Below are 20,808 nucleotides of genomic sequence, written 5' to 3'. Positions count from 1 at the left end.
GTATTTTAATAGGAATTATGTCAAATCTATAGATTGCTTTGAGTAGTATAAACATTTTAATGATATTAATTCTTCCAATCCATGAACACAGTATATGCTTCCATTTGTTTGTATCTTCCTTAATTTCTTTCTTTAGTGTGGTGTAGTTTTCCAAGCACAGATCCTTTACCCACTTGGTTAAGTTTATTCCTAGGTACTTTATCTTTCTTGTTGCTATATTACATGGGATGTTCTTTCTATTTCTGATATTTCATTGTTTGTGTACAAAAATGCCTTCAATTTCTGAATATTGACCTTGTATCCTGCTGCTTTGCCAAATTCACTTATTAGATCGAGTAGATTTTTTGGTGGAGGCTATAGGGTTTTCTATGTACACTATCATATCATCTACAAATAATGAATCTTACTTCCTCTTTTCCAATTTGGATGCCTTTTATTTCTTTTTCTTGTCTTATTGTTGTGACTAGAACTTCCAGTACTATGTTGAATAAGAGTGGTGAAAGCAGACACCCTTGTCTTGTTCCTGATCTTAAAGGGAAAACTTTTAGTTTTTGCCTGTTGAGTATAATGTTGATTATATGTTTGTTGTACATGGCTTTTATTATGTTGAGGTATGCTCCCTTTATTCCCACTTTGCTGAGTGTTTTTATCATACATGGGTGCTGGATTTTCAGCATCTATCGATATTATGTGGGGTTTTTTCTTCATTTTGTTTATGTGGTGTATTAAATTTATTGATTTGTGAATATTGTACTATCCTTGCATAACTGGGATGAATCTCACTTGATCCTGATGTATAATCTTTTTAATGTATTTCTGAATCTGGATTGCCAATATTTTGTTGAGGATTTTAGTAGCTTTGTTCATCAGCAATATTGGCCTATAGTTTTCTTTCTTTGCCGTGTCTATGCCTGGTTTTCAAATTAGGAAGGGATTGGCACAAAATATTCCAGGTAATACTGGCCTCATAAAAAGCATTTGGAATCTTCTCTCTTCCTGAGTTTTTTGGAATAGTTTGAGAAGGATAGGGGTTAGTTCTTTCTTAAGTGTTTGGTAAAATTCAGCTGTGAAGCCATCTGGTCTAGAGCTTTTGTGTGTTGGGAGTTTTTTTATTACTTCTTCAATTTCACTAGTTGTTATCAGTCTATTAAGGCTTTCTGCTTCTTCTTGATTCAGTTTTGGCAGATTGTATATTTCTAGAAATTTGTCAATTTCGCCAAGGTTGTACAATTCCTCGGCATAGTAATTTCTTATAATCCTTTTTATTTCTATGGTATCAGTTGTAACTTCTCCTCTTTCATTTCTAATTTTATTTATTTGGGTCTGTTCACTTTTTTCTGGATGATTCTGGTTAAAGGCTTGTCAATTTTGTTTATCTTTTCAAAGAACCAACTCCTGGATTTATTGATTCTTTTAATTGTTCCTTTAGTCTCTATGTCATTTAATTCTGCCCTGATCTTGATTATTTCCTTCCTTCTACTTGCTCTTGGCATTATTTGTCATTGTTCCTCTAGTTCTCATAGGTGTAGGGTTTGGTTGTTTAGACTTCTGTATCTTCTTTACGTAGGCCTGTATTACTATGAATTTTCTCTCAGGACTGCCTTCTATGTGTCCCATAGGTTTTGGTTTGCTGTGTGCTCTTTTTCATTTGTTTCAGATACTTTTTGCTTTCTCCCTTGATCTCATTGTTGATCCATTCATTATTTAATAACATGTTATTCAGCCTCCATGTATTTAAATGTTTTTGAGTTTTTTCCTTGAGGTTGCTTTGGAGTTTCAATCCATTGTGATCTGAGTACATGCTTGATATGATTTTAATTTTCTTGAATTTGTCAAGGTTTGTTTTGTGTTCTACCATGTGGTCTATCTTTGAAAATGTTTTATGTGCATTTAAAAAGAATGTGTATTTTGCTTCCTTGTGGTGAAAGGTTCTGTATATATCAGTTAAGTCCATTAGATCTAGAGTTCATTCAGTGCCACAATATTCTTGTTGATTATTTGTTTGGAAGATCTATCCCTTGTTACCAACAGGCTGTTAAAATCCCCTACTATGACTGTATTGTTGTCAATACCTTTCTTGAAGTCCTTGAAGGTTTTCAAGAATTTCTTTATATATTTAGGTGCTCCTATGTTGGGTACATATATGTTTACAAGGGCTATGTCCTCCTGTTGGACTATTCCTTTAAGTATTATGCCATGACCGTCTTTGTCCCTTTTTATGACTTTTGTTTTGAAGTTTATTTTGTATGATATAAGTATTGCTATCCCAGCTTTCTTTTCATGTCTGTTTGCTTGGAATATTTTTTTCCACCACTTCACTTTCAACCTGTGTAGATCTTTTGTTCTGAGGTGGGTCTCTTGTAGACAGCATACCTATGGGTCATGTTTTCTTATCCATTCAGTTTCCCTATGTCTTGATTGGAGCATTTCATCTATTTATGCTTAAGGTTATTATTGATAGGTACTTATTTATTGCCACTTTCTCCATATCTGCATCTCTTTCTCTTCTCCTTTTTATAGCAGCCCCTTTAGCATCTCTTGCTAAACGCATCTCCACCAAGTCCCTTTAGCTATCCTATATAGGATTCCCATTAGCATTTCTTGCAGTGCTGGCTTGCTGTCTTTTGTTTGGGAACCTCTTTATTTTGCCTTTCATTTTAAATGAGAGCTTTGCTGGATAGAGTAGTCTTGGTTGCAGGTTCTTGCTTTTCATTACCTGGAATGTTTTGTGCCAATCCCTTCTGGCTTGTAGTGTTTCTGTTAAGAATTCAGGTGATAATTTTAAGAGAGCTCCCTTGTATGCCACTGCTCTTTCTCCCTTGCTGCCTTTAAGATTCTCTTTTGTCTTTAACATTTACCATTTTAATTATAATGTGTCTTGGAGGAGGTCTCTCTGGGTTCATCTTGTAGGGGACCTTCTGTGCTTCCTGATCTGATGTGATTTTTTCTCTTACCAAGTTAGGGAAGTTTTCTGTCACTTTTTCAAAGAGGTTTTCTATCCCTTGGGCCTTTTCTCTCCCCTTCTCATATTCCTATGATGTGAATATTGTTACATTTCGTGTTGTCCTGAAGCTCCTTAAACTGTCCTCATTCTTTTTGGGTCTTTTTTTGTTTTGTTGCTTTGACTGGTTATTTATTTCTACCATGTCTTCTAGCTTGCTGATTTGGTCCTCTGCTTTATCTAGCCTGCTTTTAATTCTTTCTAGTGTATTTTTCATTTCACATATTATATTCTTAATTTCTCTCTGGTTTTTATTCATTGTTTTATGTCCTTTTTTAAGCTGCTTTAGTTCCCACTAAGTTCCTTGTAGTTTTCACAGAGTTCCTTGAGTATCCTTATAACTATTATTTTGAATTCTGTGTCTGATAGACTGCTTGCCCTAATTTCATTTAGCTCTTTATCTGGAGATTCCACCTTTCCTTTTGATTGGGGATTCTTTCTTTGTCTCCCCATTTTAGGTGACTCTTTTTGTTTGTTTCTGCATCTCAGGTTGCTCTGCTTTGTCTGCCTGTCTTCATGGTGTAGACTTCTGTGGTAGGATTTTTGTAGCAGTCAGTGGTCCAGTCTCTTTGATCTCCTGATCTGGATGCTGTAGGGTTGCCCTTCATTAAGTTTATGTGGGGTCTCTTGTTGTGCTTGGGCTTTGATTATTGGTGGCTCATTTATTGGTGGGTTCTCCCTTCCAGCTGGCTGACTGGAAGTCACAACCCCCACCATGTCTTGCATGTACCTTTTGGGAAGCTTCTGTACACTTTTGCTTCCAAACTTCATGTTAGCTAAAATTCCCTTGGATGTTCAGTTTATTTTTCAGAAGATCAGCTAGGTGTCAAAATTGGGTGCAAGAGCAAGTGGACTTAGCTGCAACTTACTGGGCTGCCATTTTCTACTCTAGAACTTTTTCATATTGCAGTGGTGAAACTCTTTACCCTATTAAACAAAACTCCTATTTTCTCCTCCCTGTGCTTCCAAAGTGTTTAGTTATATCAGAAGGGTGCTGTAACATGCAGACTCCAGGAGAAAGATGTCTCCCATTCTGCTCCTTCTTCATGAACCTGATTATTCTAGGCATCTCATCGAAATGTAGTCATACTGTATGTCCTTTTGTATCTGGCTTATTTCACTTAGCATAATGTCCTGAAGGCTCATCCATCTTGTAGTACATGTCAGAATTTCCTTTCTTTTTAAGGCTAGATCATATTCTATTGTGTGTATAAACCACATTTTATTTGTCCACTCATCCATTGATGGATACTTGGGTTGCTTCTGTGTTTTGGCTGTTGTGGATGACACTGGGAACATGGGTATACAAATATCTCTGCAAGTCCCTGCTTCCAATTCTTTTGGCTATATACCCAGAAGTGGAATTGCTGGATCATGTGGTAATTCTGTTTTTCCCATTTTTAAAAAAATGTTTTTGCTCGTTCTTAACCAATAGAAATTTAATCCACTGTCATTCAGGTCCATTCCCACCCTTTCTTGAAGCTTCTCATTATACCATGCTTCCCCCCCAATTCTTTTTCCCACCCCTCGTCATGCATGTGGACACTCAGACCTGTCAGGGACCAGCAGCAGGCAGTCATTTGCATCCATGGACTGTGGTTCTCAGCAGCACTCAGGCTGCCATAAATAGCCACACTTTCATCGCTTTTTTCCTTGGGACCCATGCTGCTAGCCCAGGCTCTGAATCTGTGGAATAACAAGGTCTGGCACCTCTTTGCCTATCTGCCACCTGCATAGACAATCCCATCCTTATGCAATGTAGAGAAGTGGTGAAGAGGAAGATGTTATATGAGAAGGGTGAGACAGTATCTTTTTCCCAAGAGAGCTTGGAAAGCACATGCATCTTTGAGTGGAAGCTCCATACATGGCTCATCCCTGAAGAGCTCTGTATCCCAGCTACTTGCCAGGCAACCCTGTGGGCTTCAGAATTTCCAGCTGGGTGTCACCCATCAGGGTGTGGAAGGGTGGGTGGAACTTGTCATTCACTTGTAAGTATTTCGGTTCTGCATTGGCATCCTCACTGTAAGGAAACAGCATAGCAGCAAAGCTTGTATCTATGGAGACTGTTCTTGTCTGCCCATTTTCTTTACTGATTAGACTGAAACCTCCATGAATCTTTGTAATTCTGTTTGTGGAATGGGCCTACCAAGCCTTGTGCCTGAGAACTAGATCTTGGTCATCAACACCGGGGGTGTATAAATGAGGTCCAGAAGACCCAGGGGAGAGAAAGTCTCAATATTTGGAGTCAAAATGATGTAAGTGGAAGGGAGCCTTGAAGAAAGTGGCCAGAAGTTGAAATCTCTACTGTGCTGTCATGTCCAATCCTTTTATAAGCCAGGGTTCCCCAGTTGATAGGTGGAGGATGGAGTCAGCAGAGGTAGCGTAATGCAAAGGGACTGAAGCCACAACAAGTTGCTCTTAAAGGTGGATAAATAAGTGGAAATAGGACTGGTCTTCCTACTTCATATTTTTAAAAGTAATCCAAAACACTAGTTTTTTCAGGCCATTGTAACCAATATTAGACTAGATTGTCAGAAAATGAAGAATATGGGGCAACATTCATTCACTCATTCATTCACTCATTCAGAAATAGACATTTTAAGAGCCAAGAATTGAGTGCTGCTGAGCAAAGCCAGATACATTGTAAGGATTCTTCAGGTTACTGCACCCCTCTAATTCTTCCATGTACTGAACACTGTAGATGTGTGTATTCTCCTGGAGCTAATAAATTATCCTATTATTTTACTTCTGTCTGTTTTATGTAGAAATACTAGTGATAGGTCCCATTGTTGGAATCATACAAAAACACTTTTCTTCTGAAAATAAGCCACAGTTATTGTTTGAATTCATTTTTATTTTCTGCCCCTACCTCAGAGAATCATGGGAACTTTCCTTGGATTCCCTTTCACGCAGTGTTATATATAGAGCTTTTCTCCTCTTGGGACCAAGCTTTTCTTTTTTCTTAATTTTTTAAAATTGAGAGCAGGGGAGGGGGACAGAGAGATATTGTTTCACTTATTTATGCCTTCATTGGTTGATCCTTGTATGTGCCGTGACTGGGGAATCAAAACCACAACCTTGGCACATCTGGATGACACTCTGACCAACTGAGCTATTCTGCCTGGGCCAAACTTTTCTTTTTGTCTACAGGGGAATCCTATCCCCTTGAGGCAGCTCCTTTTTTCTTTGATCCCACTCTTGGTTTGGGTCTCCTGTGCCACAGCCAAAGAAGTTAGTTCTCATTCCCAGTGTTGCAAAGTTTCTTTCTTTTTATTCTTCCATCTAAATACTAACCAGGCCTGACCCTGCTCAGCTTGCAAAATCAGATGAGATAGAGCACGTTCAGGATGGTATGGCTGTGGACTCTTTCTTGTTATTCTCAGAGGTCTTACAGGGATGCTTCTGTGTGCAAATGAAAATTCCAGCTGTGAATTGAAGTTCTTGCCCCTCCACACTTTGGCCTGAGGTTTCTGTGGGGTTGAGAGAGATGATGGCGGGCCAGCGCACAGTTACCTTCTTTAGAGAACACTCAGAGAGAACTGGGGTGTTTGTGTGCCTTATCCCATGCTTCTGCCATGCTTCTTGAATTGGGCAAGCCAACAGGAGAATTGCTGTTGGCTTTTGTACCCCAAAATCTGTATGTGTTCATGCCTTGTTTTCATTGTCATGCATTTTTAGAAGTGGAATTGTTGCATCTGAGGTATTGCAAAATCTCAGTGCCAGCATTCTGTTTTTTAGAAAGGTAATACCAACTTTATTTCCCTTCAGCTTTGTATTTGAAGGCCCATTTTCCAAAATACCACTAGTATAGGTTATTCTATATGAAAATATTCCTTAATTTGATAGGTAAGTAAAATGGTACTGTCTTAATTGGCATGGTTTTGTTGTTAGTGGGGCTTAAATTTTTTTCCTGTGTTTTAGGTAGGTATTGAGGTTATGTAAAGTTAGATTATTATTATTATAATAGACATTATGCATCATTCCTGCAAAAACATCTCTATTTGGGCAGAAAAAGACTCCAAAGCAGAATTTGGTTTTCCCGGTGTATTCTTTTCCAGGTATATTTGGTTTTAGTGTATTCTTGTTACCAGTGTGTGAGGATGTGCTCTAGTCTTGGCTTGTGACTGCAGTTGGTTTGACACTACTGGGCCAATGAAGCTAATCCTTGAAATTTTTCTGTTATTATTATGAGGGATATGTGAATCAATCCATAAGAGTTTTATGGAAATATGTGGCATTGTATAAGGAGCCATATTTTATGAAGTTAAAACTAGGATTTCTGATTTTATGAGAAAGGGTCATATTTATGAGGACGATGGAATGAGATATTTGAAGTATGGGCTGTAATGTTAAATCCAGAAGATGATATTTTCATCATAAGAGCCAGAATGTGTCCTCTGTGCCTCAGACCACAAGGTCCTCTGTTAGTTAGTTTGTTCCATGCAGGAACTATTGTATGGTTAAAATAAGCTTAGATACACTGGCTCATACCAAACAAAGTTTTATTTTATTTTTAACTATAGGGCTTCTCAAACTTTACTAATAGGCATTATTGACTTCAGAGGGAACTCTGAACATATGTAGAGTTTTCCAACTTACATTTTCTTCACAGGGAGTGGGTTGGACATTGAGGAACAGTGCTTTTTGGCTTATGCAAGAACCCAGGAATACAGTTAGAGAAATGCTTCATTGGAATAATTAGTGATTCCTACAGAGGTTAAAGTCCAAAAATGTTTTTTAAGTTGTGTATGTGTATGTGTTAATATATGTGAAGGGTTTCTCATTCTCTCCCTTTCCTCTTTTATTTCCTTTTCCTTTTGGTCTTAAAGTCTATTACTTTAGTCTTAAGAGAAAAAAAATGATATAACTGAAAAGTCACGTGTGCATGCACACGCACATGTATACTCAGGAGATAACTCTTGCTCTGGAAATGAACATTTATTGCTTTTGAGAATAGTTTTTATTTTCAAGATGAAAGGTAGCTAAACCAGCCTTATTGCTACATTCAGTTTGATGTTTCTTAGTCTTAAATACTGCTTAATAATACTGGTTTAGTTTATTGACTATTTTGTGTGAGACTGAACCAAGGAAGGAGGTCAGATAGAAGTGAAGCTTCTTGGCCTCAAAAACTTACTTTAATTGAAGAGGAGAGAAAAAAAAACTGTGAAATAAAGAAAAATATGGTGATATGTAGTTACAGTTTTAAAAACTGAAGAAATATCATAAAGCTGAGCATGACAGGTTGTGGGTTCATCATTGAATGCCTGGCCACAGGAGACCAAAGGAAAGAGAAGAGGAGGTCATAGGGGCTTAGAAGTAGATGGTTTTAAACTGTTTCAGGGTCATGAGCCCCTTTGTGAAAGTGGAAAATCTCTGAGTCCTTCGATGTCCACTTTTCTACCACCCAGAATTGTGGTAGAATTTGTCATATTCACCTCTACTCTGGTAACTTTTAAGAAGTACTGCCCTGGCTATGTGGCTCAGTGGATTAAGCGCCAGCCTGCAAACCAAAGGGTCGCCAGTTCAATTCCCAGTCAGAGCACATGCCTGAGTTGCAGGCCAGGTCCCCAGTAGGGGATGTGTGAGAGGCAATCACACCTTGATTTTTCTCTCCCTCTCTTTCTCCTTCCCTTGCCCTCTGTCTAAAAATAAATAAATAAAATGTTTTTAAAAAAGAAATACAACATTTGTGATAAAAGATGTTCTCCAATCCCACAGTTCAGGGCTAATTTCTCCCTCCTCAGTTCCCTAATAGACACACAACAAGTATCTCACCATTTTGTATGCACCTTGGGGGCATGTATTGCTTTTGTGTTTCTCTTTTATTGGCATAATGGACATCAGAAGAGCATGTGTAGGACCTTGTTAAATGGATGACCTCAGGCTCTTCCTAGACTCTGGAAGCCCCTCTCTCTGGAATCTTGGTTTAGAGGAAGTTGGGACTGGAACTGAAGTTCCAGAAGGGGAAGGTACGATGTGTGGTGTGGCAGCAGGTGGGTTCACTGGAGCAGAAGCAGACAGTAGTGTCTTCTGAAGCTATCATCCTGCCTGAAGAGGGATCCAGAGTTCCCCTGGGCCTTTAGAATTAAGTTCTTAGCCACCACTGACTTCTGTATTTTTCACTTGACATGTTTCCTTGGAGCTATTTATCTTTTTAAATGTATACATTCTGTTTCTTCACCTGGACTGCAAACATTTTACAAGTCATACTCTGATTCTTGATCTTTTGCTCTCTTCTTGGTATGTTATCTGAGAAACACTTCGTTATTTCTCTACAAAGTACTATGTAGTAGAAACCTTTATTACGGTATTGGGCCTTTAAATAACTTTCAGAAACTAAATTTGAGACATATGAAGATAAATGATTGCAATTTAGGCCAGCCAGTAAGCTATAACATGGGCTAGGCCTCTCATCTGGCATGGAGGTGTAGCTGATAATATAAGTTCCCTTACTGCCTGCCATCAGAGGATGGCAAACAGTGCAAAGAAGTGCAGACACACCTTTGCTTACCTGCCGACCAGAGACCTTCACCCTCAGCCAGCCAGTCAGGGGAGAAAGAACCCACATGGAGGCTTGGAAAGGCTCGAAGCTGCTCTTTGTAGGAGGGGAGAAACAGGCCAGAAAGGATTCAGGAGACACAGCCAGCTGGGGGGAGCTTGTCTTACCATGGAGGAAAATATAGCCCCTGTTAACCTGTTTTAAATTCTGTTTGAACAGCATGCATGATTTTAGTGTGTTTTTATTTTAGTTTACAGGCCTTTCACCCCTGCAAAACTAGAGATTATGCCAAGTCTCTCTTACCTGTCCTTCCTCTGATGTGTGATGTCAGATACCAAGTGTGTTGGGATGCCTTTGAACATTTTTATTTCTTGTAGTTAAAGTTATTTCCCTGATTGACTTGTGTGTGTGCATGACCGTGATAATAAACATGAGACATCATTGTTCTGTTCTGATGGACGTGTATAGAGTGTTTGTATATTTATAGAAAAAGGAATATTTCAAAAGTCTGGCACCTACTATTTGATTTTATAGTTTTAAAAACAATGACTCCAGTGGCTGAGCTAGTTGAGGCTGACTTGCTTTTCTTTTCTTTAGGGTTTCTGTATGTTAACAGTCTGTAACTTGACTTTCACTGATTAGTAAATTCTTACATATAACTCTACCAATACTTATTTGCTGTTTTTATGTCAGGATGGGGGATTAAAGACAGCAATTCACTCTTGTCACTAATTTTTTTAAATATCAATACAATTGCAGGTACAAGATGACTGGGGAGTACTGACATTAGAATCATTCAAACCCATTGTTATTTTTTCCATCTGAAAGCTCAGTCTCTGGTATATCCTTGGAAATATTGCAAAGAATAGCTCCTCAGCCAAATCATGTTTAAAAATTTTTTTGTTACATGTTCACGTTTCCTGTCAAAGTTGAGTGTTGAATTGCTTTGAAGGCTAGACTTAGGTAGAAGCTGCACCCTTGAGCCTGACAATGAATGTAAACACTGAGGGTTCTGGGTTTTGGGGGACAGTCTTGAGGAAGGGGGTGAAGCTTGAGAAGTAGGTCGGTGCTGCAGGCAGTGTCAGCAGCCATCTGAAATTGGAGTGGAGATCCCAGCTCCAAAGAAGGCCCCCTGCCTGTTAAGTGGGGCATCAATCCAGGGGACCCAGTGGAATAGGGTTATTAACCAGGGAGGGACAGGAAAAGGAAGCTTCCAAACGGAGAAGAATGAGGGTCATTGGGCCAGGGCCTGGGAGAGGCGCACTATTGTCCTCTGAATGCAGGGAGGGTCACAGGTCACAATCTGGCTTGGTGTGGAGAGGTAGGAATGGGGAAGAGGAAAGTGACTGTGAGGAGCTTGGGAGGAGAAGGAAAAGTTGAGTGGATCGGGGTAGGGGCTGGGCTGGGAGGTACTAAGGCCTGCAGGAGAGGGCTGGGCATGATCAGGTCTTCAGGGTTGACCCTCTGCAGGTCACAGTGGTCCTTCCCTGCAGACTTTCTCACTTCTCTTGGAACTGAAGTTCCTTGAGGACAGTGATACAAATACCAGTTCCTCTGAAGATACCCTCTGACAGACACAATGGTTGGTATTCAAGAAATACTTGCTGCAAATAGGTTTTGTAATACTAGCAGCCTTAGGGGACTCTGTGATTGCTGTAGGTTCTCTCAGCCACTCAGGTAGCTTGGTGATGCCACCCACTTGCTGACGTGCTGACCAAGGAGCAGGAAGTGAAAAATGATGAGTTTAAATTTAGTCTATCTATTTCTCCTTTGGTTTTCCATGTTATAAGCACAGTGGAGTCTGAAAATTACCCAAAGTCATAGGGTGGCTTCATGAAAAAATTAGTAGTCACTGCAGTTTGTGTGTGTGTTTGTTAATGATACAAAGAAGACTTTGCAGTAAGTGTCTCAAATTTAAATTAACTTTAGCAAATACCTATGGAAAATGTGTTTGGCTGAAATAACCATTCAAATCAGACAGTAGGGTCATTTGGGACTAGATACGTGAGCAAGGGCTAGAACTGAACAGGGACTGGGGAGGGGGCACAATATACTATTACAGAAAGTACCTCCACTAGGTTCACATTGTCTGCCGCCAGAGGAAAGATGTCTCTCAATGCCAGAGATTTGTGAAAAGGAAAGGAAATGTTTAGTTAAAGCTATACAGACTTAAAGTAGTGAACTAATGTCTTCATTAAAATATCAAAGCCCTTTAGGATACACACACACACACACTCACACACACACACACACACACACACACTCCTTCCTTCTCTGTCTGCCCTAATCTGGGGTACGTATCTCAGGAAAAGAAATAGATGTCCATGATTCAGGTTTCCAGCACCATCAGCTGTGTCACCATCCAGGCAGGATCTTCAATTAATCCAAAGTCATGTGTCACCTTCTCATGGCCCACCAACAAAACTCCTTGCATCCTTCTTCCAGGAAAAGTCTCTTCTGCTTCCTAAGCTACATGGCAAGAAGTAGCACCCCAAATATACATGGTTCTCACTCTCGACAAAGCCATGTGGTTCTCCTGCACTGCCACAGCCCTGTGGTGATTCCTCTGTTCAATGGCTGCTGAGTCTGGGTTTAAATCCCTGTGCCAATCTTCCTCTGCATTCCCATTTCTGACTTCTCCTACAATCAGTTACACCTGCCAGCATTCCTATATCCTTCCAGTTTCACTGGGCTGCCATTGTGAGTCCGAGCAGGTGTGGCCCCATGTCATGGAGCCAATCATCTCCAAGCTCTCATGCAGGTTCTGTAGCCAGGGGGCATTGCCTCCCAGTTACCTCTTGGGTGGAAGTCACTTCCATCCCCCTGGCTTAGAGCATGGCCACAGCTATTTAACATATCTGTGCAACCAGTTAAAAGTTATAGGTATGTTAAATGACCATGTCAGAGGTTAGCTGTGAAGCTGTTGCTGTACAAAACAGCTCTGCGTGTTCCTGCTTCATGTGTCCCTTCCCAGAGCTCACACCTGTGGGGGAAGGGGTGAGGACATCCTATATATCTTTCTAATATTTCCTGGACACCTTGAGTTCTGGACTCCATTCCAAATCCCCATTTGGGACCCCCTTCTGGGTTGTATCCTATTACAGAATCCCTTCTTATCATTTACTGGCTTGGTGACTCTGGCAAGTTATGTTATCCTTCTGAACCTCAGTGTTTCCATCTGTAATTACTTGCATCAAGCCTATGGTTTAGCCCAGTGCCTAGTACAGTGTGAATGCTGAGTCATGTTGTTTCTTATTAGTGAACTGTCTTCTCTCTGTTGGAATGAAACGTAAGTCACCAAGAATGTGAACCACACAGGTACTTCCTGGACTAGCATGTTGTAGCATGTTGCTTCTTATGCTTCATGGACTTTCTTTTTATTGAAAATTTTTTTGATCCTACTAACCAACCAAAGAAATGAATCTGCTCACACTGGAGGTTTGGTTAAGCTACTCAGACACTGTTTACTTCCTGTCTGTAGTGTCTTTTTAAAAAAAAATTAAATTTTTTAAATTTTAATTATTGTTCAAGTACAGTTTTCTGCCTTTCCCCCCACCCCAATCCACCCCCCAGCCCTCCCTACTTCCCTCCTGTTTCCACACCCACCCACCCCCATTATGTTCATGTGTCCTTTATACTTGTTTCTACAAAGCCTTCACCCTTTTCCCCTGAAATTCCCTCTCTTCTCCCCTCTTGTCATGGTCAGGCTGTTCTCAGTTTCAGTGTCTTTGGTTATAGTTTGCTTGCTTGTTTGTTTTGTTGTTTAGGTTCCTGTTAAAGGTTAGATCATATGGTATTTGTTTTTCACCACCTGGCTTATTTCGCTTAGCATAGTGCTTTCTAGTTCCATCCATACTGTTGCAAAGGGTAGGAGCTCCTTCTTTCTTTCTGCTGCATAGAATTCCATTGTGTAAATGTACCATAGTTTTTTGATCCATTCATTTACTGATGGGTACCTAGGTTGCTTCCAGCACTTGGCTATTGTAAATTGTGCTGCTATGAACATTGGGGTGCATAGGTTTTTTTGGATTGGTGTTTCAGGGTTCTTAGGATATAATCCTAGCAGTGGCATTTCTGGATTGGCTCCACTCTAAGAAGACAAGCAACCCAATTAAAAAATGGGCAAAGGTCTTGAAAAGACACTTCTCCAAGGAGGACATACAGAGGACCCAGAGACGCATGAAAAGATGCTCAGCATCACTAGCCATCAGAGAGATGCACATTAAAACCACAATGAGATACCACTTTACACCATTGAGAATGGCCATCATAAACAAAGCAACAAACAACAAGTGTTGTGGAGGAAAGGGAACACTAGTGCACAGTTGGTGAGATTGCAGACTGGTACAACCACTATGGAAAACAGTATGGAATTTCCTCAGAAAACTGAAAAGGGATCTGCCTTTTGACTTGGCAATTCCATTGTCTGTAGTGTTTTTACATGGCTCATTGGTATGCCCATTGTCCTCCCTAGACAGCCTGAGCCACTTGAAAGCTAGAGTTGTGTCTAGTGGATCCTTCCTCTGGCATGCATCACCTTGCAGGCTTCCTCCCATCAGGCATCTTCCAAATGTTTTGTTGGAATGAGATGAAAGTATTGGGGGAGAATATGTGCAAAGGTGTTTCATGTAAAAGGAGGGTCTCTTGATTACTGGTCTTGTGTTCCAAGGTGGTTGTGGCTGCTTAGTTGCTCCAAAGGCAGCCAGACCAGTGACTTATAAGTCATTCTCCTATGGATGTTCTTATCCTCATAACATGTCACTATCTCCCCTGCAGCCCAACGAGCTTGGGTAACAGACAGACACCATAAGGCAGAGTTCTGAGCTTCTCTTCCAAAATGGCAGAATGCAATGCTTTCTCTCTGTTTTCCTGGAATCTGAGCAGGTAGTTTCATTTTTTAGATATGACTCTGAGACCTTCAAGCACAGAGAACCCTGATATTGAAAATTAAAACTGTAATGGTTTGAATATAAGTGTATTAAATAAGGAACAAAATAATTTCTAAAGTAAGTAATAAAGGATACATCCTGTTATAAGTGAAGTACTGTGCAGATAACTATTCCTGTTTTTTTCCCCTTGAACTTGGGATCCCTGCATATCACAGACAGCATCAAAGCCCAAGATTCAAATCTGTTACTGAATCTATTCCAGAAAAGCAGGGAAAAGCTACCAATTTGTCATCTGTTATAAAATTTCATAACCTTTCTTTTTTTATATTTTTGTACTATTATTCACTCGGCTTGCAATACAGTGCCAGATTTGCGCCTGCTCATTTTATGCACGGCTCTGGTCTTTATTTTTTAAAAAAGGACTGTTAGGTTGAGTTAGCAATGCTGAAATCACTCACACTGCAAAGTTCTCTAGTCAGGCTTTTGGTGGTTTGAGGCTGGCTATTTTGGGGTATGGTCAGGAGGGAGCCAGTTAAAAACCTAAATTGCCTCATTTCCAAGGGTGGTCTTTCTCCATCGAGATTGTGGTCAGTGTAGCAGGGCAATTTGAGCAAACCTCTCATCACTTCCTGTGTGAGCTTGGATGCAGAAGAAAGAGGAATCTTCGTTTCCCCAAGTTGCTGGTGTTTATAGCTTCCCAGTAGAACAGAAGTAGCTTGGAAAGATTTTGAATTTTGTTTTTCACTGGATATGCAAATACGTATTGACAAATGTTGGTAATGAGCTTGTCTTGGGGTTTTGGAATGAGGACTAAACTGCACATAATTTTGTACTTTCTTTAGTAAAGTGAATGAAAAGACCATCATCCAGGTGAGTCACATAGGGCGCACCATGGAGTTATTTAGCTGTGTTTAGATAATGATGATTCTTGAAGACAATGATTTCCTTGAAAAGTCTTTGAGGGTTTCACCAAATTTCAACTCAATATTTAGTTAACACAAATGAATCATTATGGAACATGTTAATTCTGTTTTTCCATTTTTATACAATCAGTTTAACATTTCCTTTTGAAATACAATACTTGTTCAGGTTTTGCTCCTAAGCATTTTCTAACTTTTTATTTCTATTTCAATATTTTCTGCTGTCCAGACATCAACAGATGGACAGGGACATTTCAGGACCCCTTCCTCCACCCTCACTCCCCCAGGTTCTTAACAGCTATACACACAAGAGTTCCGCCTGGCTGCCTGCTTCTTGGCACAGGCCTTTGATTCCTGAAATGCTTAGAGCAGACAAGAAAAAAAAGGTGTTTCTCAGGTAAGCCCATCCAAGAATGTTTTGTTTTACTTAAAAAATGGTTTCCTGCTGCTCCCCAGACCCCAAAGTGGTGAAGGCAGATACAATGCAGCCTCTTCCATAGTTTTTCTTCAGTGTCCCCATAGAAATGACATTTCCTCTTGGGTCTGGCTCAAAGGTGAGGTTGCTGGGGGCACATGGACCACACAGGGCTCAGGGGCAGCTGCTGGAAGCCAGACCTCACATCTGCCTTCTTGCCCTGCCATACTTTAGTTTTGATGTCTTCTCCTCAGGTTTGCTGGCTATAATAAACGGAAATAGCAAAAAAATGCCGGCCAACTACTGTCTACATGTCGGCACTAGTCCAGGGAGTTTCAAAGAGCTGCTTTATTGATTATGTAATTGCAAGGTAGAATGGACAAGCTGAGCTGAACTTCAGGGCCAGGAAAGCCCCTGTTCCACCAGGAGCTCCCAGATGAGCTGGGTTGGGAGGGGACTCCATAAGAATTGCACAGTTGCCACTCAGGGTGAAGTATGCACTTAACCCTTTCTCCACTATTCCCCTTCAAGTTTCGTGTGTGTGTGTGTGTCCAGGCCACATCTCAATGCTGAATATTCTTTGAATCTCATGACTTGTCCTGTTTTTTGTTTTGTGGCTCTGCCTCTTGTGTGAGTACTGCCCTTAGGTATGAAAGATCCTACAGGAGCCTCATTAGAACAGTGCACTCTAGAGGGAACTTCTCATGAAGGAAACCTCCAAAATGGCCTCTGAAAAAGCTTGCTGAAGTATGGCAGCCCATTCTCTGCTCATAAGCTCATTGCTTTTCCCACCTGAAGGGGTGGACCAAGCTGTTTTGCTATAGCAATTGAAAATGATCTCTGTAAGCTTTACTGCTGCCATAGTTTGCACTGGCATTCGTGTATGTAGTGTTTTTTTTTATTTGGTCAGAGCAGGAAAGAGTTGGAACACAGGCAGTTTTAAAACTAAAAAGGAATTGTAGAGGACTTTCAGTGTCTCATTCTGAGGTAGGCTGGAGATATCTGACAATTTTCAGAATTGCTTTGTAAGACCTTTGCAATCACCATGGTCCTGTGGGAATGGGATTACTCAGTCATCTTTCCTGGGGGTGGGGAGTGAGGAATTTGAACACATATGGGACAGTTTCACTTTCCTGCTTGGGTGGGGAAGGAGGTTATTCCCCTACCACACAGTATTATTCGACTTGATTAAAAGCCATGATGCTGGTGCCTGAAGGTTCAGCTTTTCTCTGCCTTAGTTTAACTTCTAGGTAGTCTCCTCCTCTCCTAGTTCCACTATTCACCTTCAGATGGAAGAGTCCAAGATGTTCTGGTTTTGAGCTAATCTTTTTCCTGGACTCTGGGCACTTCTTTTCAGGTTCCTAGTAAGATATCTTCACAAAGATTTTCCCTTTACTCCAAGATCTCTAAATAGGCTTTTCTGGAATGGAAATTACCATCTTTTATCCTGTGCGTGCTCACACTCCTGCTTTTGCTGTTACTCCCATTACCACCTTCCAGTCAGTCATGCCTGAAACTGAGGAATCCTCTTTATTGTCCTGCTGTCCCTCACTATGTCTTGGATCTGCCCATTCTCATCCTTTCCTTCCTTCTCCTTGCTGGGTTCTTCTCTCATTTAAGCCTTCTGTGGGTTTTGTCCAAGTTATTGGGGTAGTCTGTAAGTGACTACTCTGCCTCCATACATTCCTGTAGGAGTAACCTGAGTTATGTCATATGTTTATTAAGAACCTTCAGTCGTTCTTTTTCTTGTCATAAGAGCCCAGACTTTTAGCCTAGAATTCCAGGCCCTTTGTGATATTCCTGAAAACTCTCTCTGCAGCCCAATTTCTGGTTTTCCTTACTGCCAGGCAGCCAGATCCTGTACCCTGCCCCTCTGACACCTCTGGCACCTTCCTTCTGGAGTGCTTCTGTGCCTCTGCTTCTTTGTGTTCATTTACTAGTTCACAGATTCTGCAGTTACTAATTTAGTCCTATCTTTGGGCCAGACTGTGGGCTCCTTATGAGATACATGCAGATGACACAAAAAGTTGTGGTTCCTGCCTTTAGGGACTTTTAAGAGAAGAGTCAGATAATAAATGTATCACATATACATATATATATTAGGGTGATACATGGAAAAAAAAAACTGCATCTGATGTTTGAAGAGATAGTGGAAAAACACGGGCACTTTTAGTTTGTGTGGTCAGAGAAGGACTTTCCAATGAGGCATTGCTTAAGGTAAGGTTTGGAGCATGAGAAGGAGACCACTATACACAGCTCGGAAAGAACCTTTCTGGCAGATAGGATGGTATGTCCAAAGGCCCTGAAGTAGGGTGAGCATGAGTCTTAAGTGAATTGAGAGATTCTGGTTCTTCCATCTGTTGAAGTTTTAATGTGTTTTTCATGTGTCCACTATATTCCTCCCTCCTCTTATCAGAAACTCTTGCTTGGTTCAGCTCTATTGATCTCTACCCACTGTGGGCATACCACTTTGGTTTTCCTTGTAGCATGTCTCCATTTTGCCTCATACTGATTTTTTTTAATGTGTTTCCTCTGAATTGTTTAAGAACAATGATTGTACACCATACGTTTTCATTTTACTCCCTGATATCTTCCAAAAGAGAGACTTAGCTAACAAAAATTTACAGATTATTTGGTGAATTATTTATTGCTATTGCAAATATAATTAGGAAAATAGCTCTATACTTGTAGTCAACAGTGGAGCTTATATTGTTGATTCCCTCCCTGATTGCTTTGCCTGACCCTCCTGGACATCACAGAATCTTCGGTCCTCAGACCTACCTGCCTTTTCAGAGAGTGCCTGTTTTCCAGCTGTTAGGTCAAGAGGAGTTGGTGTTAGTTAATATTCTCTTTCAACTAACTTCCCATGGGATCAAGGAGCTGACATCATCTGAGGCTCATGCATTGAACTTGGAGGTTATGCTAGGGTTTTTCTAGTTCCCTAGCAGAAACTCAGGCGAGCCAGCATGTTGGGCAAACCCAGCTGGCCTACAGACTATGGTCTTGAACAAGCCGCACAATTGATTGATGTGGCTCAGTAGTACGTGGTTAGCTGAATGTGGTTGTGATCCTTGAAATTTGTTAGGAGTTTGAATGAGCCCAATTTAGTGGCCCTTCATGTTGGGTGAATGTCATGGTAGAACAAGAAATGAGGGCAAATGTAGAGATATTCATAAATCTTATGTCATTTTTGACTCATTTTTTTAAAGTGGTTTGGCTGCCTTGCCCAGATGAAATTTTTCTTCGAGGCACCCCTCCCACCTATAAAATAAACAAACTTCAAGTTCTCATGGTTGACTAGGGGCATGAGTTCAAAGCTTCTTTTTTGTTTTTTCATTAGTACTTTATTAAACACTAATTTTGCCAAGGACTTTGCTAGGAGTTGAGGAGACAGTTATACATCAGGAAGTTGAGTGATTTCCAGCTCAGAGCAGCTGGTCTCTCCTCCCCACCTTCCTACACCACCGGGGCTGCTTGGAACAGAGTTTGAAAACCACAATCTATAGTGGGAACCATAAAATGGGAACAGTAAAATGAGAACAGATACCTCATAGTTTCTTGTCTGACATTTACAATTTAGTATATTTCCAACATATTAATAAAAATTCAAAATTATACATTAATCTTTTTCTCAGTAAACACCTGGAGTATAATAGCTGCCATGTGCATCTTCGTCTGCCTAGAAAAATTGTCTTTTTTCTCTTCAATCACTCCTTGCCTCTTATGTTTGAATTCTGCCTTCCTTCTGCTGCCAGCCTGGAGGTTATTTCATGAGAATGTTTTGTTCCTCCAGTTGGACCATTGCTTTTTGAAGGCAAAGACTTGAACTTCCGCTTCCATCCTGTGGAGCAAACGCTGTGTAAGCTTGGTGAATCCTGAGGGTCAGCTCTCCCCAGCTCAGCAGTGACACCATGTTCAATTTGGTGATTTTCCTAAGATGTGTAGGAAATCAATGGCAAAACTGGACTGCAGATTTTTATGGGGTTTTAAAAACCTTTTGCTAATCTTAGATTCCAATTAAGATTTCACTGGGACTAAGTAGCCATTTATGATTCTTAGGGATGGCCGTACCAACAGCTGTGTTCTAAGGCTTCAACACCAATAATGTGGGGTGCTAAAAGTACTATGAACTCAGAGTTAAGAGAACCAGGTATTGAATCCTATCCTGCTTGGGTCTGGGGCACTAGGCAAGGTGCCTATTTCTCTGCCTTTCCTCCTCAGTAACGTTGCAAAATCATGGTGAGGACTGTCAATGAAAAATGGGATGTTCCTCATACAGTACTTGTGACATAGCAGGAGCTTATAAAACATGGGCATTTTCTTTATTGCTACTTGAAAGCCCAAGAGGAAATTTAGGACTTTCCCAGTTTGACTGCATAAAGGGTGGTGCTTCTCTGCACCCAGTTCCCAAGATTACAGTCTCTTCTTTATTACTGTTGGTCAGACTATTATTTAGTGTTAAAACATTTCTCCACTCTGTTTATTGCTACTCATTGAAAAAGGTGTGTGTTCTGGCAGAGAGATGTTGGCATCTGTTTTTGCTGGTACATCTTTATAGACCTATGGGTATATTTAAGGCCACACAAGAAATCCTGTGACTCAGGACAAGCTGATTGAATATAACTAAAGATGTCTGACTCAATTAGATCCCATGTGGAATGTGGGGCAACCATCGTCCTGTCCTGCCAGGTTGCAGCATGGTTTGGTGAGGGAAGAGATATGAAGTGCTCAAACCACAAGAGATGGCTGTGCCATGCTCACTGGTGGGCCTGGGCAGCTGCTCCCTGTTGCTGTCTTTCCTGTGCCCATCTTAGAGACGTGTCCAAAATGTACCAGCTGGCAGGAGGTTCTCTTTGTGGTTGCTGAAGCTGTGTAATCCTGGCTGTCTTGTTAAGTTGAACAGTTTGATGAGGGGAGGCAGCGGGTACACCTTTAAGAGTGATGTGTTTTTCTTGGCAGAACTTTAGATGAGTCTCCATTCTTGCCAAAGTATCACCACCTCCAGGTCTGTGACCAGGGTGTTCTCAGGAGTGGGAGCCAGGAGACTCCCCCTCAACATCAGATGTGTGCTTGAACTCTTAGTG

General features: G+C 40.7%; 1 protein-coding gene across 20 annotated transcripts in view; it reads left to right on the top strand.

Annotated features, from left to right (window-relative positions):
* FOXP1 (forkhead box P1) overlaps positions 1-20,808 on the top strand; it is a 627,100-nt gene that overhangs the window by 160,253 nt on the left and 446,039 nt on the right. The gene's annotated exons all lie outside the window — the stretch shown is intronic.

This window comes from Phyllostomus hastatus, unplaced genomic scaffold, assembly GCF_019186645.2.
Source record: "Phyllostomus hastatus isolate PE091 unplaced genomic scaffold, TTU_PhHast_1.1 phas_contig_16, whole genome shotgun sequence".
Classification (NCBI taxonomy): domain Eukaryota; kingdom Metazoa; phylum Chordata; class Mammalia; order Chiroptera; family Phyllostomidae; genus Phyllostomus; species Phyllostomus hastatus.
The sequence above is the reverse complement of the archived record's forward strand: the minus strand, read 5'-3'. Positions and strand labels throughout refer to the sequence as shown.